Genomic DNA, 27,154 nt, shown 5'->3' on the forward strand with positions numbered 1-27,154 from the left:
GGAGGACAGTTTTAGAGGGAAACTAGCTTTTGGTCGACTGTTGCTCTGTGACAGGGAATTTCATTCCCAAACTTGCTTTTTGAATGCATTTTATAGATACCCATCAAGGCTGATGTGTTTTGTAAGGCATACTCCCTTTCTTGCCTGTCCTCTCTGTTACCCAGGTGCTTCTGCCCAGTGTATGAGCTAGCTCTGATGTAGTGCAGGAGGGTGGTGTACTGGGTGAAGCATATGATATTTTGGGGAAACAAATACTGTAATCCATAAGGTTTTGCTGCCGCAGAGAACATTTGTGGGGATGGGGGCTGTGTATGAGTAAACGTTGCAGCTTGGCCACGTTCTGCTTCCATTTGATGTGGTGCATGTGCCTTGATGAAGAATTCAGCAAGGTCGAGGAGCTCTTCGAAGAGCTGGAGGGAGGGAAAAAGCTCTTTAAAGTACCTCAAATATAAATGGAGTTTATACTACAATGAAGCTGCATTTTACTTCTGCGTGGTTCTTTCCTTTCCCCACTGCAAGGTGCCTTGCTGGTACAGCATGCTGGCTTGACTGTACCTCGCTCAGCAGATGTTCTTGGCAACTTCAGATCTTACCTTGCACTGAGCTTTGAGGAAGCATAAGGTCAAACTGCTGTAGTTCTAGAGGAAGTTTATAGGTTATAAGTTCAACGAGACCTGGTCCTTAAAAAAAAAAATCTAAAAAGAAAAAAAAAAATTAATGTAGACTGCTTCCGGTCTTGTACAGGGGGTTGGAGAAGTCAACAAGATCGAGTGAACAAGACCACACGACTAATGAAACCAGTGCCTTAGTTTTTGCAAAAAGCTTTGTATTTGAAGCAAACTAGTTTTGAGGATTAAATGCTGCCGTACCCCCCAAAAATGAGTGGATATTATGGCATCTAAACTGACATCTGAGCTTCTGAGGTACAGGTGTGACTGAGCAGGAAAGTATCTGCAGCTGCAGTCCATTTGGGTTTAGCTGTTGCGTGTTACCCAGTGCAGTGTTCCTCCTCGCAGAGAAAAGTTGAGGGGATGTGAGAGCTCTGCAGGAGGAGAGGGAAACGACCCTAGAGATGAAGAAGCAGAAAGATGACTCGAGTAACCGTTGAAGCTGGGTTGGGTTGTTCAGGAGAGCAGTTGGTCAGGATGCACATCGTGTGGTCAAGATGCACATTGTGTTGGTGCATTTTCATCTGCGCGGGAAGACTCGGGGAGGTGTGTTCAGAGATGCGCCGGAGGAAGAAGTGATGGGTGTCGAGTGGGTGCTTGCCGGGACGCCCAGCATCTCGCTTCCTTCACCCCAAAGGTGAACTCTTAAGTCATAGACGTGGTAAGGCAGATGGTGGGACAGCATGACGCAGAGCAGCAGGAGCTTGAAGGAGCTGGAGGGAAGGAGTTAAATCTGAGCAAAAAGCAAATTATCTGGAAGGGCTGAAGCTCTGCCCTTCAATGCTTCCCCAAACCGGGACATCCAAGTGAGAAACCCTGGGAATGGCTCCTGCACCTGGGGGTCCTTGTGGAGGGCTGCAGTGGGAGTGGTGGTGGCTGGATGTCCTCTTCCGAGTCTGCATCTCTGAATGAATGTGCAATGGAGAGGACAGGGATTCTGCTTGCACGCTCTAATCCTGTTGCTAGACTAGGTGTCCCCTTAAAGACACCAGTTAGTCAAAAAAACATTCTGAAACTCCAGTTGCAATGAATCACTGCCTTCAGCTGCAGGGGCGCTAACCATGCGCGTCAGGCCACCTCGCTGGCTTGTCACCGCTTTTTTAAAATACTGCTGTTGAAGAAAGGCAGAGCCCTGGTCCTGCAGCACCCTGCGGGTGCTGGGGTGCAAGAAGACCTCGACACTGATGCTGCTGGTGCTCCTACCAGAGCTATTAGAGGCTCAGGTTGGCTGTCTTGAGAGCTCAGACACATGTTATGCATAATGAAGATTTGTTTCCTCAAACGACCAGTTGCAGGAAACGAATTTTCTGCTCTTCAGCTGCCAGCCCAGGCTGTTGGGTTGCAGTGAGGCAGCCCAGCTCCCACTCACCCGGCTTGGCTTGGGTGCTGTCAGCAGTATTGAAGGCACCCTCAAATATTATGGTAGGGATGCTAACAGGTATCCACAGGCACAAAAGCAAACTGGGAAGCCCCATATACCACTGGTTTTGAGCCAGTTGCTCAACGGAAGATCAGCTTTGCTGGGGGATGCTGCCACCTTCTCTCGGTGGCTCCTTCCCCAGTTATGCTGTTTTGCTTTAGAGGTGAATCTGTGAAATATTCTTCCTGAGCGCCAGCCAGAGGCTCGATCGAAACCTATTTAATAGCTATTTCGTTATTTTTATGTGCTTTGAGTAGGGCCTGAAATGTATCATTTGGGAAGATGTTTTAGTGAGATTTTGGATGGCAAACCCACTTTCTCCTCTGCATTAACTACTTTAAAATATCTACTCCCTGGTTCAATTTCATTTGCCCTTTAATAAAAAAAGATAATATCTGCTAGACACTAGGTTTTTTCTTCCCTCAGGCAGGAGTTTAAGAGTTCTCATTGTTTTTAAAGTAGCTGTTTCTGTGCTTTTTCAATGGCTGTCAGCTTGCTGAAGATGATGATTAATCTTTATCAAGTGCTTAATTGAAAATGCTGTTGAAGTGATGTGAGGCAGATGATCACTGGGATGCTCAGGATCACCTTTGGTCCACGTACTGTCCTTTGAGCATGGCTGCTTTATAATCTAATGAAAGCAGCTCTATATTTTGAGCGTTAGCAGAGGGAGAAGCTCTTCTTCAGTAGTTCACAGTCTTGCTTGTACTGAAACGACTTTATTTTCTTATGCAACAGTTATGATAATTTTAATAAACTTTTCTCAGTCACAGAAGGGAAGAAATGACCTGATTTGATGCTTCTCTTCACCATGAGCCAGACTTTTCCTTTTAAAAGGAAAAGTACTATTTCAAATCTGCCCTCTGCTTTTCAGCATCTCCGATTGAATTATTTTGTTCATACACATATTTTTATTAACAAGTTGGGAAAGAAAACCAAACACTTTTCCTTAGGCATCGATACTTTCTTCACTCTGAGTTCATCCCAACTGCAAAATATCTTCTCTGCAAGCTAAACAGAAAGCAAAAGTAACCAAGGCAAGAGCCTTTCTACGGGATAGGAAAATAAACTGAGTTCTGGAAAACAGCAATGTGGCGTTAGTGCTGCCCTGCAGTGAGAGCAGTGGGGATGGCTCCATCTGGCTTCGATAGACATCTGCAAAACCCAGCGTCAATGTGAATTCCCCTCTGCCGTGATTCTGCTTCTAATTAAAAAGTCAGAGCTGTTTAAAAGGACTTACTGAAAAGTTTGGGTAGATTTATGCCTAAATGTTGGTGATTATGATTTCTTTAAATCAGATTCTTTAATTCAGATTCTGAATATGCTTTAAACTGTTCAGCCTTAAACTAATTGGGATTTTTAACAATCAGATGCTCCCTTTCATCCAAGGGAGCATCATTCATTCTGATGAGAGCAAAATAGATCTTTTAGATGTTCAAAACAGACTATCAATGCTAATTGCATGTGAGGGTGATGGGGAGCCATGGTCACTGGCCACAAGGAACAAGGTCACCAGCTGTGTCTGTTTTCAGGGTACCAGGGACATGCAAGGCATGGGACAGGGTGGTAACTGGGAAGTGCAAGGCTCACAGCAAGACAACTTTCAGACCCTTTCAGCTGCTGATCTGCCCTGGTCTTTGTTCTTGGGAGCAAAATTATGGAAGAATTTTCTGTTGCACAATTTTTTTAACATATATTTGGAGGGCTTCATACCAGTGGGGTTTTTGTGGGTTTTGATTTTTTTTTTTTTTTTCCTAAGGATGCTTTAACATCTGTATTTGGTAAAATGTGCTATTTTTTAAGTATTTGTATTGGTGACTTTTATTTTGCAACTGAACCAGTTTTGTTGTGAATTGTCCAACTTCTGGTTTTGAGGAGGAACAAAGCTATTTTTTCTCGCCAGCCTACATGGCATTTAATCCAACTGGAGCACGTGGCCACTGTGACACAGAAAACAAAACTCGCTCTTCAACAGATTCATCACTGCATGACTTCAGTAGTTAAAGCTGGTTGAAGAGGTTGCCTCAAATCTCCTGTCCAAGGACTGCCGTGCTATAAGTTAAAAGTTGTTTGTGTTCAAAGATGCTGCTTCTATTTTGGTAGGAAAGTATGCATCGTTGAGAGATGTTTCTTCCCACTAGCTGCACACTCATCCTGCAGTACGGTTTCCAGACAGACATCTTAATGAAATAACCCACTGGGGGCACAAAGCAGCCACCCCTGGTAGTGGGACCTGGATGCTCTCCATAAGCAATGAGCCCAGGTATTGTATAGGTTGGGTACCATCGAGAGGTTAGTGACCGATTAGATGGTGTTTGAAGAAAGTTGTTAGCTAAACAAAGTCTGGTGTGTTACTGGATAGTAATTTTCATCTTGTTCAGTGAAACATTGAACGCTGTATCTCATCAGTCAAAAAATACCAGGCATTTTTTTTTTGTTCTATTTAAATAGACTGCGCGCAATGAGGACCCGTGTTAGCAGAGGCAGGGTGCTGGCAGTTAATCAACCTGTTAGACATGTGAGGATGTGCAAGGGATGTCTGGATGCAGCCAGTATGAGTAAGAAAGCACCAAACACACAGCCGTTCCCCCTGCGTCCAGGGATATGGTCTTGAACCAAGCAAGAAGTTAGCAATGCAGTGAAGAGTGAAGCAATTTCTCCCCTAAAAATTAATGTGATAGAGGGGATGTATACGGGGACTGAAGAAATGCCCGTACAGTTACGTTTCCATCACTGTCATCTCCTTCCCTGCATGGATAAAGATGAGCCAAGGGGGAAGGACAGAAAACTGGAGGAGTGGTTGGGTGACCCGTTCTGAAAGCCACCATCTCCACCAGCTGGTGATCTTGATGATCCTCCTCCTCTTATCTCGGCATCGTACTTGCTGTCCTTAGGAGTATTTCTAGAGGGATTTACAAAACCGCTGAAGTGATTTAAGTGCTCAAAAGTATTTGAATATCCCAGTAAGTATTTATCTGCTATTAAGGTCTTGTAAAAACATTGTGAAACATGAGCCATCATCCGAGTCCTGCTTCCCTTTCTGTCAAACTGGCAGATACTGGGCTTTGATCGTCTCTTGTGCCTATGGATTAGAGCCATCTCCTTTTTTCTTTGCACAGAGGACCCACAAAAGCATCTGGGACTGTGCACGGGCCATCGCAGCCCTGAACAAGCAGCAGCAAGGCCCATCTATGCAATTGTCAGGCTTGCCAGTGCCTTTTGTGAGATGGTACCAGCTTTGGTACTTCAAAGAAAGGTGTCAGAAATGCAAAAATGAGCAATTAAGGATTAATCTGCTTGTGGGGATGGGTATCTGCCTCCCCCCCTCCTGATTGTGCTGTAAATTAGTGGTTGACTTGATCCCTGTAGTGTAGCTATTTATACCTCAAAGGTTTGAATTATAGCTGTGTAGATTATATCATCCCTTTGTTTAATCTTTTTTCCTTTCTTCTGTCATGCTTTTGACCTCAGTGATTTTCAAAGCAGTCAGATTCGCTTCCTATGGTTTTCTTGTGATGGCATTTGTATCCAGGAAAGGGGAGGAGAATTTAGAAGGCTTTTTCTGTACCATTTTATTTTCTCTAACGCTCTCCCTTACTCATTTCCTCATTCAACAGCCCAGTCCTTTTTTTAACCTTTTCAGAGGTTTTCATATCACAACCTTCATAGCCTTTCCAGGTTTTTTTATTTTCTAGGCCTTCAAAACAGCGTGCGCAGAGTTAGGGGACAGCCTGGATGAATATTGCACCTTATGGGCTTGAAGGCTTCACGAAAAGCTTTGGAAGGGAGAGTTGCTGCCATGCACCTGCCTGCTTGTTGGACCTATGCCTCTCCTTCATTCCCCCCCACCAAGGAACAAGCAATACGAGGGAGGGTATTGTTGCTATTGGATTTATTGGCTGTGATTTTGCAAATAAATGCTTTATAATCACTTCCTTGCTGCGTCTCGCAGCCAAGAAAGGGAGACGTGCAGCGAAGGAAGGGCAGGCCGCCTGCTCGTGCTCCGGCTTTCCCTTCGGATATGCATTTCCTATTTCAAAGACTGCTTTCTTTTAGACCTCTAATAAGTGTTAGAGCATTTAGAATACATATTTATTCTTGTAGGTCTCTATAAGTTGCATTTTAGACAAAAAACCCAAAGTTGGCCCCAGGCCAGCGACTGCAGTGGTTCCTGGCTCTTTGCTCGGTCGCTGCAATTTGGATGTTCCCGTACTTCCCGTACAGGAGAAGCTGTCAGAAAAATAAAGGGCGCAGGAGATGTGGACACACTGAAGTCAGCAGAGTATTTTTAAATATTAGACCATACTGTAAAAGGGTGGGAAATCTTTGCTGCTAATGCAAGCAGATAGTCCCTCTGCAGTGCGAGCTTCCTTCCCATCCCTCTCGATGGGGATTCCTGCTTGGAACATCCCTCCCACCAAAAATGCTCCCTTTGGCTTTCAGACCCTTGTATAGCAAGGCGTTTTTATTTGGCAAAGCACTAAAAGGACACATGGTTAAATGTTTTGAACAAGAAGGAAGAAGATACTCAGCGAAACTCCTGAACGTGAGCATAGACCTTTCAACTTTAGCGAGCATGGTGGTGTTGGGTTGATGGTTGGACTCGATGATCTTAAAGGTCTTTTCCAACTTAAATGATTCTATGATTCGAACTTGAAGCTGGGCTGAGCTGGACACCAGCTGCAATGATAATAGAGGCAGCAGGAACATTCATGTGATGGGAACAGCCTTTAATTACTTATAATATGGCCGGGCTGAGTGCATAACCTCTAAAAGAGGGGCCATTGCCCATTAACATCCAAATGTTAGCACATCAAACCAAGTCATGTAGGTAAACTCAAGAGGACTATTCCAACCATTTGCCATCATCTTTCCCCATAACTTCTTTTTTTATATGCTTTCCAGACTTACCTGGAAATTGAGAACTTGCAGTTAAGTTAAAGTTGATAATGATGAGAAACGTTTAAAGTGTAGGCTGAGAAAGAATTGAGTATTAATTGTCATTTACTTTCTTTTTGTGTTGGTTGGACAACTTGGAGGCAGGATCCTGAAGTAGCAGGAGAGCTCTTAGATCGAATGGGTAATTATTTGTTAAAGTGTGAGAATTTCCATTATTATTAAGCCCCAAAACAACCATCTTTTTTAATAAATTAGAATATCCATTACCAACAGCAGGCCATCAGACAGGTAGATCTGGGTGTAAAATTACATATTGAAAATTGTTGGGGAAAGGCACTGGCAGATTGGAGTTGAGTTTTCCAAGTAAGGCTTTCTTTAGGATGTTTTCAGTCAAAGCCATTGTGTTTGTGACGCCCTTTACCCGTACATGCTTTAACCACCAGCCTGATGGATATTTGGGGGTTCTTTTGTCTCTTGCAGCTGTTCCAATTTTTGTGAAGAAATAATAATTTTTTTGGAGCAGCATTTCAGACCTTGGTCCTTTTTTTTCCAAGCTGCTGCCTGCAATTTGGCCAGAAGCCAGCCTTTCTTTTCCTTGGTATTTATGTGAAGTGGAACCTATTGCCAGCTGCAGAAAAGCCAATCATTGGATAAACACAGATCCTGCATCTGAAATGGAGTTAGGAATATTCATCAGGCAAAGCCGGTATCGTAACCTGCATTTTCATATGCCTGGGAGCGTTGCAAGCAATTAGACTGGTCTAATGGGATGGATCCCTCTCCTCTCTTCCCTTATCCTACCCTTTCTCATTTTTTTCTCTGCCTTCCTTCCCTCCTCCCCCAAAAAGGAGGGGGAGAAAGAAAAGCAAAGTAACTTGTATGGATAGAGGGGAGGTGTAATTATGAGCAGTGGGACCAATTTAAAAATGGAAGATTTCAGAGAGTCTTAGACTTTCTTTGACGTGTTGGGCTTTTTTGCAGAGGATAAAAGGAAAATAAACTAATTTATTCCTAAATTGTAATTCCTTTTTGGTATTAATCTGTTTAATTAGCATAGTTCATAAATGCACATATGCAGGGGAGAGAGGGGGACTGCAAATTGAAATGAAGAAATTTTCAAAAGGAAAGTCTTGATAGGAAAGGCTTTCTGGCAGTGAGATGTTTTAGGCTGCAGGGAAAAATAATATCCCAAGAGAAGAGGTGGAAACTCCATTGATTTGGACTTTTATAAGTGAGACCGGATGGAGTAATTTGGGAAGTTTCTTGTAGGGAACAGTCTTTTGCTGCGTGGTGGGTAGGACAAGATGATCTAATCGATCTCTTCCCTGTCCAGTTCATATGGTTTTCATTTCCTTATGCTGAGGGGTGGGGAAGGGAGGTGGACTGGTGAGGTGTCTGGTAGTATTAGGGATTGGTCATTTGTTACAGGGTTAATGTTTTTCTGGGCTGTGATTCTGCAACTCCAAAACATTTTAAATTAAAAAGGACTCTTTAGCCCCTGTTCTAGCCATTTCTAGATGTAGAAGGGTGTAACCATCTTAGCAGTGATCACTTTTCAGCTTTCCTGAAGCTGTAGTTGAGGCATCTCCCAAAACTGTCTTGTGTCAGTAGGGTGTCAGCTCTAGAGCTTAATAACTGAATACTGTCTCACTGAGATTTGAATAGCATTTTTCTTTGCTTTTACCCACAAGAAAACCCATTTTCTATTTGCTCCATGGTACAGACCTCTGAGAATGGGTAAGAAATCGGGGCAGAACGTACCTGGCCATGAACGTTTTATTTCCCCTCTCTTCTAACCTTGGTCATCATGCAGGTTGGTGTTGAGAAAACCTTTTGAAGCATGTTAGGATTTGACCTGCTTGTGATGCTAAATTATGTGGCTAATGGCTCTTGATGTGTTATGGCTGAATCATGGCTTGAAGGTTGCAAGTGGTCTACCATTAGCCTTATTTATCTATCAAGGTGGTTGCTGTTTCTGTTGATGGGAAGAAAAGCAAGGATTTATAACTTGGTATGAATTTCCAAGGACGGATGGAGAGATCTGAGAATAATGTCTTACCTAGGAAGGGTGGCTTTGCAGCCAAGCTGGAAATGTCATGGTGGAGGAGATGGTTGTAGGGCCTGGGAGGAGGGAAAAGATGAGAGAGTGGACTGTGCGCAGCATTTAGGAAGAAGATGGATTAAAGTTTGCTTTAGTGCTAAATGTGAAGGTTGTTCTCGGGACAGAGATAGTTGGAGCAGGGAAGAGGAGGACTGTAGAGCATTGGATAAAGGAGCAACTTTAGCCTGGGTCTGCGGTGCGGTCGAGCAGTAGGATGCCGCGTTTGGGCATTCAACCTAAGCCCAGCAGGGCTCATGTGGAAAAACTGTACAAGGAAACCTTGTTATTTTATCCCCAGCAGAAGAAAGATTACTCATTAGATCTCTGAAGAGTGTCAGTAGCTTTCTGCAGTTGCTGACTTCATGGTTATATTTGTCCTTGAAACACTGAGGCATGTAAACACAGTTTATATGTGTCTATTTTTGAGGCCATGTGAACTATAATGTCCATCTTTCCTTGGTTCTGTGCTATAGGGCTCATATTTCCTTGTTTCAAGTGTGAGAAATTGAACCACAGATAGTGGGCATGTCCATGTCTGGTGTCATCTCCTAAGAAAAAACCTGCAGGGACCTCCCCTAGGTCTCTGCTTGTGAGCAGGATGCACTCAGAGCACATCCATCCCCTTACACAAGTGCAAGGTCAGGTTTCTGCTGGATCTGGTTTTTCCCTTGGAAGAGGACATGGCCTTTCAGGAGGAAAAGTCCGTTCTCCTTGACAGCGATTTTATTCCCCTGACAACTTTAATTCCTTCTGAATTCTCCCAGTTGTGAGGGGCAGCAGAAGTTGGATGCTGCATAATCTCCGATCCCCTGCCAGTTTTGCATCCCTCCTCTCGGCAGTGATTTGTAAATATTATTTTCCCCTAGTATGTTAAAGGACATTTTCGTCTGCCCTGGCAGAAGGAAGAGTATTTTGCTGGGACTGTTGTATCAAATTTTGCTCCTTGTTTAAGATTTATATTAAAAATAATAATAACACCAACGGAAATGCAACTTTGGTGTTTTCCACTTAAATTACTCATTCACTTACAGTCTGGGAGCTGCAGCTTTGCTACCACTTGAGACCCAAAATACAAATATAACTGAAGATCATGTGGAAATAAACCCATCCATTTTCTGCTCTCCTGTGTGAGGAGCCAAGGTGTACAAAGGGAAAACCATTGGCAAATACACTGGAATTTGAAACTTGGCAGAAAATAACGAAGCAATTGCGGGCTGTTCTCATTGATCGCTTGGGCAAGGCAGTGTGATTTTGGCGTGCTGCTTCAATTTAGCTAATTCTTAGCAGCATAATGGTAATTTCATGAAAGTTATTTCGGTTAGTATCAAAACTGCAACACAATAAAGATAGATTTTTTTTCCTGATAACAGTTTTGATCAAGGTTTCCTTTTATCCTGCAACTTTTAAATAATTGGCCCACTTGTTCTTTGCTTTTATTGTACTCGGGATATTATAAAATTAGATTGTTTTGTAAACCTCTAATTTTAGAAACATCTTGATGCTTATTGTCCCTTTCATTGTGCTTTTTTAATACCATGGCAGAACTCTGCAGAGAAGCGGAAGTAATCTGTGTCCTGAGACTTTTACGTCTAGACTGGATGAAGGGCAAGAAAATGCAGCAGGAACAATTACCCACCAGCTTTTTTTAAAGTCACTTTGCCTTCCTAATCCAAAATCCACAACTAATTCCCTTTGCCATAATATTAGGTAGCGGAAATTGGACAAAAATCATAAACATACCTGTATCGAATACGTGTGAAATCAGAAGCAGCTTTCCAAACCAGTAGGTATATATAATAGCCAACGTGGGCATTACAGATACAATTGAGTTGCTAAGGCAGGGCTTTCCAATAGTGCCTTGTATAGCCCCGTATCGTCTAATTATTCCGCTTCAGTGTAAGTTAACAATGAAGAGAAGATAAAAGCTTGGCAACCCGTTTGCTTAGAGGGGTCAATTTATCCCAGCTCTTTGTAGAGCAGTGTAATTTTAGGCTTTTACACGGTGGATAACACCATCCCCCCTGCAGGAACACTCGCTGCAGCGCTTCCGTAAATAGGTCAGGAGAGGACGGCATGTCATACAGTGTGGAGAGCGATGCCAGAATTGTACCTTGCTTAATGTGAATTATTTTTTCTTGAAGAAAATAAGATGGTTTTGTCCTTACTCACCCAGTTTGTAAAAAAAAAAACTGGGTCAGTTGGACAACTGCTCATGCCAGCAGCGTGGTTTGGTGTGCTGCATTTGGGATGCGAAAGTTCACGGAGCCTGGGATTAACGCTTTCTTAAGCAGCAGCAAGGTGTGATGTCTTTTTTCCCCCAACAGGAACTACTGAAATAATATGTAGCAGGTGTTCCACCTTTCTGAATATTATTCCGATATACTGAGCTTGTTTGGCATGGATTATAAACCAATTGTGGGGCTATGTATTTAGCTTCAGCCCTTCTGGGTGACCTTGGATCTCATCTTTGGAAGCAGCTTAATCCCCATGACATCCAAACAGAAGAATCTCAGTTTTCTTTGATAACTTCTGTATTTTCCGATACTGTGACAAATTACAGCTGTTGGGCATGAGCAAGGGCTTGGCTACAGTGGCAAAAGACACAGCAATAATGGGGTGAAGTTCCTCATTCCTCCTCTCCCCACCGACAGGCTACTAATTACTCAAGGAGGAAATAGGAGGACTCTGGAAGGCAGAGCGTTGGCAATCAGATGCCAAGGTAAATATAGCCTTGGCCCTGCCTTTAACCGACTTGAGGCCATCATGATTACAGGAGGAGTCCTGCTTGAAAACAGCTGGGATGATATGGCCCGAGGTTAACAGATGGCTTTGAACATCCACGAGCGAGCGATGCAAAACCCTGGCAGCATTTTTCTCTCCCTCGGTATACAAGCAAGCAACAGGCTGGGACCTGTCCTCTCAGAGCTGCTAAAGAGCACTTAGGATCAGAGCACTACAAAGGATCCATAAAAAATAAAAATCCACTTCTGTCTGCCTTAACATGGAGTTTGCTCCAAAAACCACATGGGAGATAGATGGACACGTGGGGAGGGTAAGAAGTTGCACTGGAAACCTTTAGTTCTTCTACCACCCAAACCACAGACATGGCTGGTGGGCATGGGATAGCCAAATGCCAGAGATGCTTTTCATTTCACAGTCTTGCTGGGGAAAAGGAAGGAAAAAAGGCCACTTCTGTTAGTCCGTTTTGCGGGAACACCGGGGCTCAGCTCAGCAGGCTCTTAGCTCCTAGTTGTGGTTGCTTCACTTCCCGAGTAGAACTTCTTTCATCTAGCACAACCAAAGGACTTCCAGGGTAAGACTTTAAATCAAATTTTCCTCTTCCAGTAAAACATGAGGGTCATTTGAGGATGCAACGACACTAAGTAGAAGCAGAAGGAGGAGCTCAGCCTCGTATTTAGTCACCCATTTCTTTCATCAGTCCAAACATAGGTCTTTTTTTCTCTCCTTCCTCTGCTTCTCAGCATCTGCTGCACTGGCACTCAGGTTACATGGCTAGAGGCTCCATCAGAAAGGAGCAACCCCTTGATTTGCTCAGCCCCCATACCTGTTAATGCGTCTCTTTGCTGCCACCTCTCCGGTTACTGCCCTGTCACATCAGACGCTTGCCGCTCCCGCCCTGGAGCCTCCTTTGATCCTTGTGCTGGTTTCCTCTATAAAATGGGTGGAAAGAGACTGAATGGCAACTCCCTTGGGCTGGGAGAGCAAAGGTGGGTACACAGCAAGACACGAAAAAAAGTGGAGACAGTAGCTGGCTCCCTGAAGCTGAAGCTTCTGTGCAGTGAGGAAGGATGGCGATGATGCTAAAGACCAAAGGCTGGGACTCAGGATGCCTTGCTGTCCTTGGCTGCCCAGCTTGTCACCTGCTTCCAGGCTGGCTCCCTGCCTCCCTGTCATGGCAAGTAAGCAGATCCTCATACCGTAGGTGTGGTTCAGGGAATACTTTGCTCCAGGGACCCCACTCAGTGTGAACAAGAGGCGCCGTGTTTCCCTTCTCCTGCCCCACTGAGTCCTCCGGTTACTGCAGGGCTTGTGCAATTAAATGGCCCCGTATGCTCCTGTGCTTGTGTGACTCATCTTGTTACCTGCCAAGCTGTTAAACCCCCAATTTTGGTGTGCTGCATTACACCTCTTGTAATATCTTGGGTCTTTTGAAATGGAAAAGAAGCAAAAAATGCCCCACATGAAGATGCTGTTGGGCCATGAGGACCTTGTGGGACCCAGGGACAAGATGGGCACAGTGCTGGGAAGTGGGGACAGAGCCTGCTCCAGGTGGGCTGATCCTGAGCAGTGGGGTTGCTTCGAGGGGCTGGGGATCACTCCCTGGTAGATGCCTTTGTTGGGTAGATATAGCTAGGAGGACCTCTTGACAAGCTGGTTAATGTTTTTATAGCTGAGTGTGCCATCTGTAAAGGAAGATGGCGGTGATTTGACTTACCCTCTCTACTTGGATTGCAAGCACTGATCATTAACACACCTTCGTCGGAGGGTTCCAAAATAGCTGGAAACAGTGCCTAAGCTCACCACCAGCCTTAGAGCTAACTTCTGCTGCTTTACTTTGGAGGCAGTGAGAGTGGTCTTGGAGAGGCTATATGCTAGAAAAGCAACATGAAGGTTTTGTGGTGCAAATTCACAGAATCCCAGAGTGGTCGAGGTGGGAAGGAACATCTGGTTCAAACCCCATGCTCAGTCAGGGCCACCCAGAGCCAGTTGCCCAGAACCATGTCCAGATGGCTTTTGAAGATCTCCAAAGATGGAGACTCATTCCATGGCTTCTGTCTATGTTAAAACGTCCTCACCACCACAGTGAGACCTAAGCGGGAAAACTAGATGAGAACAGACAGAACAAAGATGCTGAGGCACATGAGATCACCCTGATGGTGGGACGTTGGGTGCCCCTTTGGTGGGGAGTCAGACCAGAAGCACAGACAGCGTTCCCTGTGGTTGAACTGATCATCTGAGATGTGTTAGACCTGGCTGTCAAAAAAGAAATATTTAACTCTTGTCTTCAGAGTGAGGGTGGAGACAAGTATCAGCAGGGGGAAAAAGTCTGCTGCAGCAGTGAGGGCTCACTGGTGGAGAGCTGGGAGGGTGGTGAAAGGGCTGACGTGGAGCTCGTGTCGATTGATAGAACCCCAGAAAACAAACCGGAGGGATCCTGTAATCTCTTACAGTGGGGTCTCCCTTGAAGTACCCTATAAGAGCAGGAATGGAAACACAAGAGAGCACACAGCTACGATCTTCACGGGATAGACCAGCGTCTTTTCCCAGTTTCATGCTCATTTTCATACCTAAAGCATTACCATTTTGACAGAGGTGGGGAATGCTGCATTCATTAAGTGTGATTCATCTTTTATTTGTGACACCACGTAGAGGTCCCACGGAGCCAGGTCCTGCATGGAGAACTACCAGAGCATGTGCTGAGGAGAAGTACAGCCCCTGCCTCGAAGAGCTGATATGTACAGAGCAGTCCCATTGCACGGTGCCATGAGTGTGGGAGGGAGAAGGATCAGCACATCCCTTCGTTGGTGAAGCATTGCTTGTTTTTACTTTATAGCTGCTACTTCTGTCATACAGAGGTCTGCAGGTGAAGGAGAGCGATGGGAAGGGGAGCTCTGTAGGACAGCAGAAGGACGTGGGAAGACTCTGGTGCACACACAGATTTGCTGAGGGAAACTATATGTATTTTAGCATGATGGAAGGAAGGCCACAGCTGCTTCTGCATGATGTGTGCCATGGCGATGGTGGGGTGTCCTGGCTGTGGCTTCAGGGTTGGGCACACCCTGACAGGAGGTCCCCGTAAGTCGCTCTTCCTTCACCACTGAGCTGGTTCCACCCTCATGCCTAGACCTACAGAAGGAGCAGCTGTGCAACCCTCTGATGAGATGGAGTAAATCAGATGCAGAAATGTTCCCTTCTTTTCATACAATGCCAACAGAGCAGTTAACACTGCAAGGACACCTTTGGCTTTGGCGGATTTCTTGGCTACTTTCTCAGAGAGTTTTCTGCTGGTGAGATAAAACTAATCAGCCATAGCTCGAAAAATGAAATTATCTTAGACCACCAAGCCATATCTTGTCAAATGGCTCCATCTGTTTGCTCCACACCTTACTGACACAGTTAAAGCCATTGGGGTCTTTGCTGGAAATGACCTTTCTGTCCTCAGCCTTTCTGATCTTCCCAATGAAGAATCCAGCTCTCCAAGGCTGAGTGCATCCTTGTTTGGCAGTGAAGATCCAGTTAGATTTGAGCGGTTTTGGCACTGTGTCTGCTGCAGTTTAAGGATGACAGTTGATCCTGGGGTTGACTGCATGGGTACCTGTCCCAGAAAGCTGCTTGGGGGTGAGACCGTCCACCTGGTCCTCAAACCCGAGATCCCAAGTCAAGTACTTCCCTGCCATGGTGAGGCAGAAGGGGGAGATGCCAACTGCACGCTGTGTTCCTGGTAGCTTCTTTCTGACTTAACAGGAAAACTGACCGCAGAAAATGTACAATATTTTTTTCTCTGCGTTTTCATGGAATCTGTTGAACCGCTTTGCCGGTAGAAGAAGGAAAGGTGATATGGGGGATGGGGAGGAAGAAATAATGGTGTCTCTGTTCAATGAAACTCCCCTAACAGACAGTTTATGTTGTTTTTTCCCCCTCCAAACGCATAGATCTGATCTGAAAATCCAGGGCTTAAAAGCACAGATGTTTAGTCTGACACACAAACATGGCATCTTTCCAGCAAGTGAAACAGCTTTGCCGCTTGTGAGTTCAGAGGAGCTAATCTGGGATGAGAGGAGTTAAAGCTGCTCAGCAAGAGCTGCATCCTTGAACCGGGTCACCCCAAACTTTCCTTCCCTTCCCTCCAGGTGAAGGGTTCTTTCCCTTTGTACTAAAGCAGCTTTCAGAGATGTTACTGCTTCTTCTGTCCTGCAAAGTATCCTCTAGGGCAGGGGGAGAAGCAGTGGTGGGGATGTAAACGAGTCAATGGCAGTGGCACCGTGTCGGATCTTGCGAGATGGTTTTTGTGGGTCTTATCTCCCTGCCCAAATAGGTCAGAGGGAAGATGGGATTGGGTTAATTCTGTCTATACATTAATCTCATAGTCAGAGACGTGTTGGGGTGCGAGTTGGGACTGCTAGCCATTTATTTCTAACTCATTAATTTTCATTCCAGTCCACACCACTTCTGATGTTCCTTGCTTGACTCTTAATAAGTATCTCAGCACCTGCCATTTATAACTGGTTCCTCCAGCTGGTTTAAGAGCATCCCACGCCTGAAATGCCCTTTTGCTGCTAAGAAAGGCCACCTGGAAAGAGCAAGGGCTGCCCTGCTTTTGCCTGTGCTCTCCCTTTCTGGAGTGTGTCTTTTCAAATGGTGCAAGATCTGCTTTGGAGGTTGAGCTGTGCCCATCGTCTTCACTTGCCAGCTTTGGAGCTGGGAGGTGGTCAAAATTGCTCTCACGAGCACGCTGGCAGCCTCTGCAAAGTGATGGTTGAGATACAGGGGTTTTCCTTCAGCAAAGCAACCAGCAGGCACTTCAGAACTAAACCCTTTCTTCTGCTGCTCATGGGATAATGAATTAATTGCGAATGAAGATGCCACCATGTTTTCCAAAGCCTCCCGAGTCTTCCTTTCCTATAGCTTGTGCTCTATACCAGTCAAAGATGAGAAGGGCTCAGTATCCAACCTTATAAGTGTACAAGCATCCATACAACGGAGTACCAGGGATATAAAGAGGATATAAAGTGATCCCATAACATCTGGAGAACTTGTTTTTTAAAGCCAGCTAAATCACACCCAGAACCCATAGGATGCCTGTAAAGCTGTGAGGGGAGAGGAGTGGAGGCTGGTTGGAGACCTGGTGCAAACACTCCATCGTGTGGTTCATGTTTGTGTTAAGGCACTTCTGGAAATGACATCTAGATTACTGAAATTATTTAGAAGCAGTGCTTTTGAGAACAGTGCCTAACATGAAGGTATTGTTAAGATAAAAATGACCAAAAATAGCCCTATAATCTACCAATCACTCATAACATCCCTCTTGCTTTGTGTACATATTGGATGTTGCCTTTTTTCTATCCATAGGACTCTGTTTTCAACCCTTGTGCACCTCCCAAAATGACATCTCCTACTCTTCTCCCTCCTGTTTGGTGCATCCTTGCATTCGGTTATGGCAACATTGACAGGGGGGGTCTTCAAAAGGGCACACCTCTCCTCACCCCACTGCTGTACAAGCATGGGATGGCTTGGGGGGCGACACTGCTCACCTGGGATAAACCAAACCCATAGATTAATCATCTAGAAATGCTGAGCATCCGATTTCGGGCAGGGCACAGCTCAGAGCTGGATGTATGTCACTGAAGGATTGGACTTAATTGGACTGGATTTGGTTTGGACTAAGGGGAATGGCAGGGATTTGAGCCAGGTTGGCCCCTGGTCTTCAACAGGCTGCATTTCATGGAGTCAAAACTGGTGACACCAAGCTGAGTGGTGCAGGTGATTTGCTAGAGGGAAGGGATGCCATCCTGAGGGACCTTGACAGGCCTGAGGACTGGGCCCATGTGAACCTCAAGAGGTTCAACAAGGCCAAGTGCAAGGTCCTGCACGTGGGTCGGGGCAACCCCTGTATCAATACAGGCTGGGGAATGAAGGGATTGAGAGCAGCCCTGCCGAGAACTTGGGCGTACTGGGGAATGAAAAACAAGCTGGCAATGTGCACTCGCAGCCCAGAAGGCTAACCGTATCCTGGGCTGCATCGAAAGCAGCATGGCCAGCAGGCTGAGGGAGGAGGTTCTGCCCCTCTGCTCCGCTCTGGTGAGAGCCCACCTGCAGCACTGCGTCCAGCTCTGGGGTCCTCAGCACAGGAGAGACATGGACCTGTTGGAGCGGGTCCAGAGGAGGGACACAAAAATCATCAGAGAGCTGGAACACCTCTTGTATGAAGAAAGGCTGAGAGAGTTGGGATTGTTCAGCCTGGAGAAGAGAAGGCTCTGAGGCAACCTTATTGCAGCCTTTCCGTACTTAAAGGGGGCTTATAAGAAAGATGAGGACAGACTTTTTAGCAAGGCCTGTTGCGATAGGACAAGGGGTGATGGTTTTAAAGTAAAAGAGGGCAGGTTGAGATTGGACGTAAGGAAGAAATGTTTTACATTGAGAGTGGTGAGACACAGGTTGCCCAGAGAGGTTGTGGCTGCCCCATCCCTGGCAGTGTTCAAGGCCGGGTTGGATGGGGCTTGGAGCAACCTGGTCTAGTGGAAGGTGTCCCTGCCCATGGCAGGGGGGTTGGAACTAGATGATCTTTGAAGGTCCCTTCCTATCCAAACCATGCTGTGATTCTATGAAAACGAGACAAATTTGTTAGGCTGGGCCACCGCACCGCTAAATACAGTCTTGGTCTTCAGCAACAGACTTTGTCTTGTATTTGTGCAGCAACAAGCTGCTACAGAAAGCGCTCTCTGTTGTGTGCGAGCTCCTGTACCATTTAATGCCTGGTTAGGGGGGTCTCTTATTTAACGGCAATACTGAGGATCCTTCTGTGTATTATGTTCCTAGCTAAGGCGTGATGGAAATGGGTGTTTTTGTGGGAATGCTGCTTTTCAAAGCCTTTTAAAAGGCTGGGACAGCAAAGACTGTCAAAGATGGGGATGTCTCGGTTGCTATCCACTGTATTGCTATTGAAATGAAAATATTTAACCTGAGTGCTCCGTCATTCTGAATAGGTTTGAAATTAACTTAATTTAGCGTACTTTTGGTGGCTGTTTGGCCTAGGTGCCTAATACAGGGGGATCTGAGCTCTGCCATAGCCTCTTAATGGTTATTTGAATATCACTAAAATCTAAGTGACACAAGGTGATATTTAATGCATGCTTGTGGGCACCTTGTTTATTGGCAAAAAAACAGAATGGGCCATAAAAACTGAAATCCAGCGTTACCTTGACTCTGTTCTGTCCTTCATATGCTCCAGGCTGCTGTCATCAAGGAAACTTGAAATTCCCTCTTTGTGGTTTTACTTTTGCACACGAAATGGCCAAGATACATCACCTAACCGCTGCTTACATGCATGCAAAAATATTTATGGTCCCAGAGCAAATAAAATCTCCAAACTTTTCAGAGAATTCATTCCTTCCAGCAGCTGTTTCAGGTTTTTGAGCAGTTTTGGGGCGGAGAATTGCCCTGCCAAAGGAGGGGGAAATTTGGGGGGGGGGGGCACTCTGTACTTTGACTGCAGTTTGCAGCGATGGGCATTTTACTGCTATATTGCAGGAGAGAATAATTAATCTGACAATTTGTTGGTTTTCGTGAAATTACCATCACAAACTTGTCCTGTTTTCTAGCGCTGAGGTGTAGGTCAGGAGATGATGCTTGCTGATGATGGGATGCGTCTGCCTTCTCTTTGGGTAGGGACCTCAGGCTTCTCCTGGAGCTCCATCTAGAGGGGAGGAAGCTCTGGACCACCATAGCTCTGGTGTCCCCTTACCCAGCCTTCTACCCTGAAGCACCTTGCCGGGGCTGTCAGCCATGGTTTTCCTGGCCTTGTGGTCGCTCTTGACTCAGGAGCCACTTTGCTGCTGGAGACCCTTGCTGCAAAGCTGGCAGCTGTGTTTAGCACCAAGGACACCGCGGCCAAACCCAGTTCCTTTCCATACCGCTGCTGGGGAAGGGTATTTCTCTACCAAACCCCAAAAGCAGGTACTGCTCCCTTGGCTAAGGATGTAGAAACCACACGGTGCTCTGCAGTTGTTTTTAGGGTTGATTTTACAAGAGAAATCCTTGCGGTTTGGGCTGAGGCTTTTCTTGAGAGGAGGTCCTAGCTGGACGTTCCCAACATCTGTGCTGTGGCTGTGCAGGCAAGGTGGCCAGCATCTCCATGGACCTCTTTGCTCCAGCAAAGCTTGCTCCTCCAACTTCATCTTTCCTCTTGCCATGCTGACAACTGCGGCGTCCAGCCCCGCGGCATGGATCATTCCCAGCAGCCATCTGCCGAGCTTGTGAACATCTTAGGCACCAGTGCTGCAGTAACCTCGAGGTTTCACCATGGAGATCTTTGGTCATGGTTCACCTCTTGCCCTTGCTGGAGCAAGACATGAAGCCCAGGACCACAGAGGTTGGAGCAATGCATGGGCTTAGGTGGAGCATCGCCTGCTGCAAACAGCAGCATGCTCCAGCCATTGGCTTTGGTTTAAAGTCCGCTACGTGATACTCATATTTTAAATGCCATCCTGGAGGGAAAAACATAACAGGGCTGAGTATCAGGTTATTTTCCCCATCCGAGTCCTAGTTCTCCCCTGGTTTTTTATATAGTGTGGCACCGGGATTCCCAACTACCCGTCTGTGCCCAAAAAAAACGCTGATTTAAACCTTAGCAACAGGGTATTTTTGTTTAGGTTGTATTTATTCTCCTGTGAGAGTCATTGTTCTCTCCCATGCCTTGACCGTTTTGAAGGCTGATGATAAAAGCCCTTGCTGACAATAATGTGGTTGAGTTCAGCCTTTTGTTGGGGAGATTAAAATAGAGAATGAATTGTGAATAACATGGGAGGGCTAAAAGTTAGTCGTCCCAGGCTGTTGTTTAATCACTTTAAGGATAAGAAACTGCATTTTCTTTTCTTTTTTTTTTTTTTTTCAGAACTATTGAGCATTAGGTTTTGTGTTGGTATCTGGAGGGGCTTGTACCCACCCTGTTCTTTAAGACTAGGATTGTTTCAGTTTGCATAAGCTTGTGTCAGCAGGAAGTAGGTTTGTAGCAATGATATTAGGTATATGATAGGTTTATAGCAATATATCTAAAATATATATAATAGCTTTATGATATTAGGTTTATAATAGGCTTATATTTTTATATATTTATAAAAATATAAATATATTTATATATGGAATAGGTTTATAGCAGTAGCAATGATAGAAGATGCCTGGCTTGGTGTGGCTCTAAGACTTGTGCCTGCAGCATCGCTTTGTCTTGAACAAGGATGCCGCTCTTCAGCATGGAAGATGGAAAGGAAAATAGTTGAAAAAAAGACAGATGCAAAAATAGGTGGAAAATAGATGGGGGAGTGGGGGGGGGGAATGGAAAGTGGAAGTCGAGCCACTGGAGGCAAACAGAGTTTGGTCCTTTTTCAGGAGCGTGGGCTGAGGAGAAGAAATGTTTGGGAGATTGATCTGCTCGAAATGCCAACAGCGTGAATAATGGAGATTGCCCCAAAACTCTGCTGGCCCCGAAATCCTTTCCTTGCTGAGGATATTTTGGCTGCTCTCTGGGCGCAGGCTCCTTTCTGCCAGGATATTTATGTTCCCTGTGAACTTACCACTCACATCAGCATCTTGAAAAGCTTCCCATCCCTCCTCATAGACAGCCTCTCTCCCCAGCTGCTCTTACCTGCAGTCCCCATAATTGGCAATAATTTCCCTAATTGCTCACAAAAGCAGATGTTCTCTCTGTGGTCGCATTGAACCGGCTTATACTGTACTATATACATGAGCACACAGCATTAAAGGACTAATTCCTGTAAATAAGCCTATTAAAAGGTTAGAAATATTGCCTCCAACTAAACCATTGATGGCAACTGAATCCCACTGGTTTTATTAATTTGTTATTTGTAACTTGGCAATCCCTGTCTGCTCGGGACTGGGATGCCCTCATTCTTGGCCAGTTGCTCTTACGTAGCGGTCAGTGGATGTCTTAGCCTATGAGATCAGCCTTTGCATTGTTTCCAGCTAATAAATCACATTTATACATAATTAACACTACACCTAACACATCCCCAGTATTACTGGTGAGTGGGAGAAGAGACGGGTTCATGCCATCGCAAGCAGGGGACCTGTGCTTTCAAGGCTTTAGGTGATGCTGCTAAAGAAAAAAATTAATATCTCACTTATTTTCCTACCTCAAAAGCGGAAAAAAAAGTGGTTCCCCAATTCTTCTCCAAGTGCAGAAGTGCAGCACTTTGCTTTTCACCCTTCATAGGGAAAGAATTGTCGATAGCGTTGCAGCATTGATCCTGGGGCAGCCCGGGGAAGAGCCCTTAGCCTGAGTCGTCAGCTTAATTGCCAGCGCCAATCCCCTGTACTACTTGAACCAGGAGCTGATGAGGTGTAATTGGGCTGTGGGAGGGTAATTGGTAGGAGCTCCATCCAGCAGTTGGGGTAGCATTGCCTTCTGGAAAGCCCCTCAATTGTTTTAGGCTGTCCTTTGCTGGCGGGTGCTGTCAGCTCTTGCTGTGGATGTGAAGTGCCCGTTGCCTGTGCTACAGGGAGAGCACAGCCCTGCAGCATTCAGAGGCTTATTATATAGATAGTATTTTTTTCTCCAGTTATTTCTCCTAATTTAAGAAGTAGGGACCGGGATACTTTCTATAAATTGGGATGGCCAGTGAGTGATTGTTTCTCTTCTTATTTTCTGGTGGGTCACATATGATCCACAATTGCTCCAGCTTTTAATACCTCCAGCAACAGCGTCAGAGCTCGCAGTGTTGCATTTTGATCCAAATTTCACCTGCAACCTGGATGAGAGCTTCAGCAGCCGTTTGCATTGCTTTACAAATAAGCTGCAGCTTGTTTTCATGATAGCTTTTGGCTTGGCAAAAGATACTTATAAAAACGGCATCCTTGCTGTCAGCTAGGTGATAGCTGAAGTCTCTAGGTCACCCCCAACTGATGATTCTGTGTTTCCCACTTAGGATTTTTACATTTACTCACCTAAAGCTTCCTTGCTGCTTGCAGGGGAGAGCTCTTCTCTCTCTCTTTGTTGGACCAAAAGTTTTAGCTCAAGCTTCTGAAGTCCTGTATGCTGACACGGAGGGGTATAAAGTCACAGCCCAGAAGCTCTGCTGCATGTCTGGGTCAGGGCATCACAGCCCAATGGTGTTGGACTGGAAGATGTTGGCACCTCTTGACTCCTGCCCTTCCCCAGGACAAAATCAAGGCTGTGCCTAAGCTCAGGGCACAGCTTTCACCAACAATTTGTTTTTCAGCCTCTGCATCCCCTTTGGAGGTTGTGGCTCCTGGTCCCTGTCAGTGGAGCTGGCTGCAGTCAAGCAGCCGGGCTGTGCATCGTGCAACAGCCCTGGTTGATGGAGGAATGCAGAATCTGCCATTGCATTAATGAATATTATAAGCTATTAAGTCAGTTTTGGTCCTTAGCCCCTCTTGTTTAGCACCTTTTCATCTTCTTGGTAGGTTCGTCATCCGATAAGAATGGAAAAATTAAGGCATTTTGATGAGCTGATTTTTTAAAGCACCATTGCTCTGGGTTTGCGGCTCCAGAAATACCTGTTAGGCCATTTTCCTTTCGCCTGGAAATACACTCCAGTATCTTATTTGTAGATTGTGTTGAAAAACACTTGTGTCTGGCAGCACAACTGCTCCCAGTCAGACTTTTCAGCTTGATGCCTTCAGCAGAAGACATGCCTCAAACTGCTTTTGGCACTCAAATAAAAGTCAGAGAGGAAAACGCTTTAAACTCCAGTTCCCCTCATTTGCAAACCTTGTTTATAGACCCTTGCAGCCACTGGTAAAATTGGGCTTTTGGTTTCTTTCTCTGGCAACCTGTGACAGAAACACAGTTAATGCGAGATGCGGGGGATGCATCCGTGGCCCCACTCTGGCTATCGCCATTTGTACATCGTCCTCGACCCTTTTTTTCCAGTCTAATACATGCAAATATATGTAAAGAGTAAAGACTGTTCTACCGAGTCTTGCACATTTGTTCAAAGAAAAGGAAAACAAGCTGAATTTACAGGGAATTTGCAAGCTGAATTTTAAGACACATATATAAAAAGACCCAAAAAGCGGCTGGTGGTGGCTGCCGATGCTGACCGAAGCGATGCTTTCTGGCATCTATTTTCCCTGCGCTCGCAATTGTAATGTCATTAATATGGAGCTTTTTGAGAACTGGAGTATATCCTAATTAGCAGCCTCTGATTTTTTTTCTAGTTTCATAATCAGTGATCTCGGCTTCACCAGAAGTGTTACTGTGGCAACAGGGCTGAACTGAGCAGCGGTGCAGAATTACCGCAGGTAAATTGGTGATTTTACGGATCCACGGCACTTTCTTAGCCCAGGGGCTGCTCCGTGGGACGGGCTGGCTGCTCCCCGCACCCTACAGGTGTCCCAGGCGGATTTCAGGGTAAGCACAACCAGCGATTAAGCTGCACGACCGAACGCATGCGTTTTAATTGGAGCTTAGCCTCTGTAATGAGATTTTAAGGCTGTCATGCGAATGATCCCCTCCGACACCTTTGTTTTAAGTAGGATGCTCTGACCACTCGCCACCCAAATGCTCCGGCTCCCCAGCTTGGTCTCGGCTTGGAGCTGGGACTTCATCTCGGTTCTGCAGAAAGGGCTGAGCCCAAAAGCTGGGCTTTATTTTTAGTGTGGGTTTTTGGGTTTTTTTAAACCTTGTTTCTCCTCCCCATGTACCACTCGCTCACTCTCTGAAAGGCATCTTGCTAGGTAGGGATGTTGTTATGCTAAATAATGGCCATGCTTCGTCCTGACTCCTCAATCAAAAGCAACCGGTCCTTTTTGTAGCTGGTATGTGAACTGCACTCATGTTTTCTTTGTACATGTTACAAATGATGCCTGGGACAAAGAAGGGGCCACCCTAAATGGAATATTTAGAGAAATATATTCCTGTATGACTTGACATTTGGGGATTTTTTTATTTATTTATTAATTCATTATTTTGAATAGTGAGATGAACCAGCTTCACTCGAGCCTTTCAGGCAGTCGCTCTCTGCTTCCCAGCACCACATTGCAGCTGCAATGCCCATCCGGCGGGGGGAAGCACACCAGGAGGCCATGGGTTTTGGTCTCATACTAGCCAGGTTTTTTTACAAGCTCTGGGGGAGTTGCTTCAGCAGATCTGTTTTAATTACCCCAGAAGGAAGTCTCACCTCCCTCTCCCCTTTGCAATGCAGCTGCTTCCACCCCACCATCCCTTACCAGCCTGGCCTGCAGCGAAACCCTCCATCCCCAGCACCTTCCTCCTGGTCAAGGCTCAGAGTCAGTCCTTCATCTTCATCCTCCCTGACCTGACAGCTCCCTTGGGCTTAGCTCGCTGCGCTCCTTTTTCTTAGAACTTCACCTTCTCTTGTCTTTTACCTGTCCCCGCCTTGATCTTCCTTGATGCCGTGTCCTTTAGAAAACCCTCTCCAGCTGGTCGTTCTCCATTGCTACAGATCCAGGAAGGTCCTCATCTTCTTCTGTCTCCCTCCACAATTTATTCCCCAACCCATCCTGTGTTTTTTTCTGCACATGGTAAGAGGTGCAAGAGCGACTGGCACGTGCTCCCAGAATCAGACAGCCGCGGCGCTGGCAGAAAAGAGTGGCTGAGGGTGCATTAAACCCATCCTAATTATAAGAGTTATTAGGAAAATTATTACTAGGAAAATAATTGGATGTATTTGTAGCTCTTCCCCTCCGAGGCACTCAGGGAAGCTTCCAGACTGCTCATTGACTCTGATCATTGTGCCAGCGGTGTGGCCAGGAGTACCTGTGTGCAGCTCGATGGGCAAGGGCTGGGGATCATCGAGTGCCTTGGTCTTAGACGTGCCACTGATCTGTCCCTGGCATAGCCGTGGGTGGAGGCTACATCTCCTGGCTTTTCCTTATGTATTTTTAGCATGAGACCATCAAGTCTCTAGGTTCTATGTTAGTATTTGCCTGGTTTTAAACAGAGGGAGAGAGATTTCTTTTCTAACAGTAAGGCACTACAGAAAACGAAGTTCTGATGTGCCGCAGTTACAGAGGACAGATACCCACTGTTAACAGTTCTGCATATCTTTAGGAGCCTGAACTATTTCATGTCTGGATCACTTAAGCATCCACATTCATTGGTGTTTGTCTCTGTTTTTTTGCTTAAAACCTCATCAGTTTAGTTTTCCTGTCTCCTAACTGGGATAATAATTGCCTAGTCTGAAGGCTCGTCTAGGAGTCTTGCTTATCAGTCTTGAGATGCTCCAAGCTACTTTAGAAGAGGCTATAATGGGCACATTTCCTCTGAGCAGCTTTTGACTCTTCATTAGTGGCTCCTAGGCATAAAGGTTGTCTGATACCTGGCAAAGGGCCATCATGGTGTGCAGTAACTGGTGCTTATTCACTGAACACCAGCGTAGAGCTGGAGGGGCACTGGTGAGATCCCAAAATACATCCTGCACAATGTAGGGTTCTCCTTCCAGTGCTCGATGTTATCTTACTCCATTATGACCTTAAATCCCGGCAGATTTGCCTTCTGAAAAGTTTGCAGGGCAGTAAGTTACAGAATCACAGAATCACAGAGTGACTGAGGGTGGAAGGGACCTCTGGAAGTCATCTGGTCCAACCTCCCTACTCCTCTAGAGCTGGTTGCCCAGAACCGTGTCCAGACAGATTTTTAATATCTCCAAGGATGGAGACTCCACAACCTGCCTGGACAACCTGTGCCAGTGCTCGGTCACCCTCACACTCAAAATCTGTTTCGTGATGTTCAGAGGCACCCTCCTGTGTTTCAGCGTGTGCCCATTGCCCCTTGTCCCGTCACTGGGCACCACTGGGAAGAGCGTGGCTCCGTCCTCTTTGCATCCTCCCTTCAGGTATTTATAGACATTGACGAGACCCCCCTGAGCCTTCTCTTCTCCAGGCTGAACAGTCCCAGCTCTCTCAGCCTCTCCTCCCAGCAGAGATGCTCCGGTCCCTTCACTGGACTCTCTCCAGTATGTCCACATCTCTCTTGTACTGGGGAGCCCAGCGCTGCACACAGTGCTCCAGGTGTGGCCTCACCAGTGCTGCGTAGAGCACAAGGATCACCTCCCTCGACCTGCTGGCAATATTTTGTCTAACACAGCCTAGGACACCACTGGCTACCTTTGCGGCAAGGGTACGTTTCTGGCTCACGTTCAGTTTGATGTCCACCAGGACCCCCAGGGCCCTTCCTGCCAAGCTGTTTTCCAGCTGGGTGGCCCCCAGCACATACTGGTGCCTGGGGTTGTTCTTCCCCAGGGCCAGGACTTTGCACTTCTCCCTGTTGAACTTCATGAGGTTCCTGTTGGCCCATTTCTCCAGCCTGGTGAGGTCCCTCTGGATGGC

The 27,154-nt window shown here is 45.9% G+C and overlaps 1 protein-coding gene across 7 annotated transcripts in view; it reads left to right on the top strand.

Moving 5' to 3' along the window:
- Nucleotides 1–27,154, top strand: part of PTPRA (protein tyrosine phosphatase receptor type A) — a 129,569-nt gene that overhangs the window by 65,923 nt on the left and 36,492 nt on the right. For 2 of the 7 annotated variants that reach the window (XM_049791431.1, XM_049791442.1), the window contains one exon: nt 24,023–24,106. The exons of 4 other annotated variants lie outside the window; for them this stretch is intronic. The gene's annotated coding sequence lies outside the window, so the exon portion shown is untranslated. Of the gene's footprint in view, nt 1–24,022; nt 24,216–27,154 lie in introns of those variants that run through there. One more of the 7 variants, XM_049791452.1, reaches the window with a different exon arrangement.

The sequence above is a fragment of the Accipiter gentilis genome, chromosome 3 (genome assembly GCF_929443795.1).
Source record: "Accipiter gentilis chromosome 3, bAccGen1.1, whole genome shotgun sequence".
NCBI classification, from domain to species: domain Eukaryota; kingdom Metazoa; phylum Chordata; class Aves; order Accipitriformes; family Accipitridae; genus Astur; species Astur gentilis.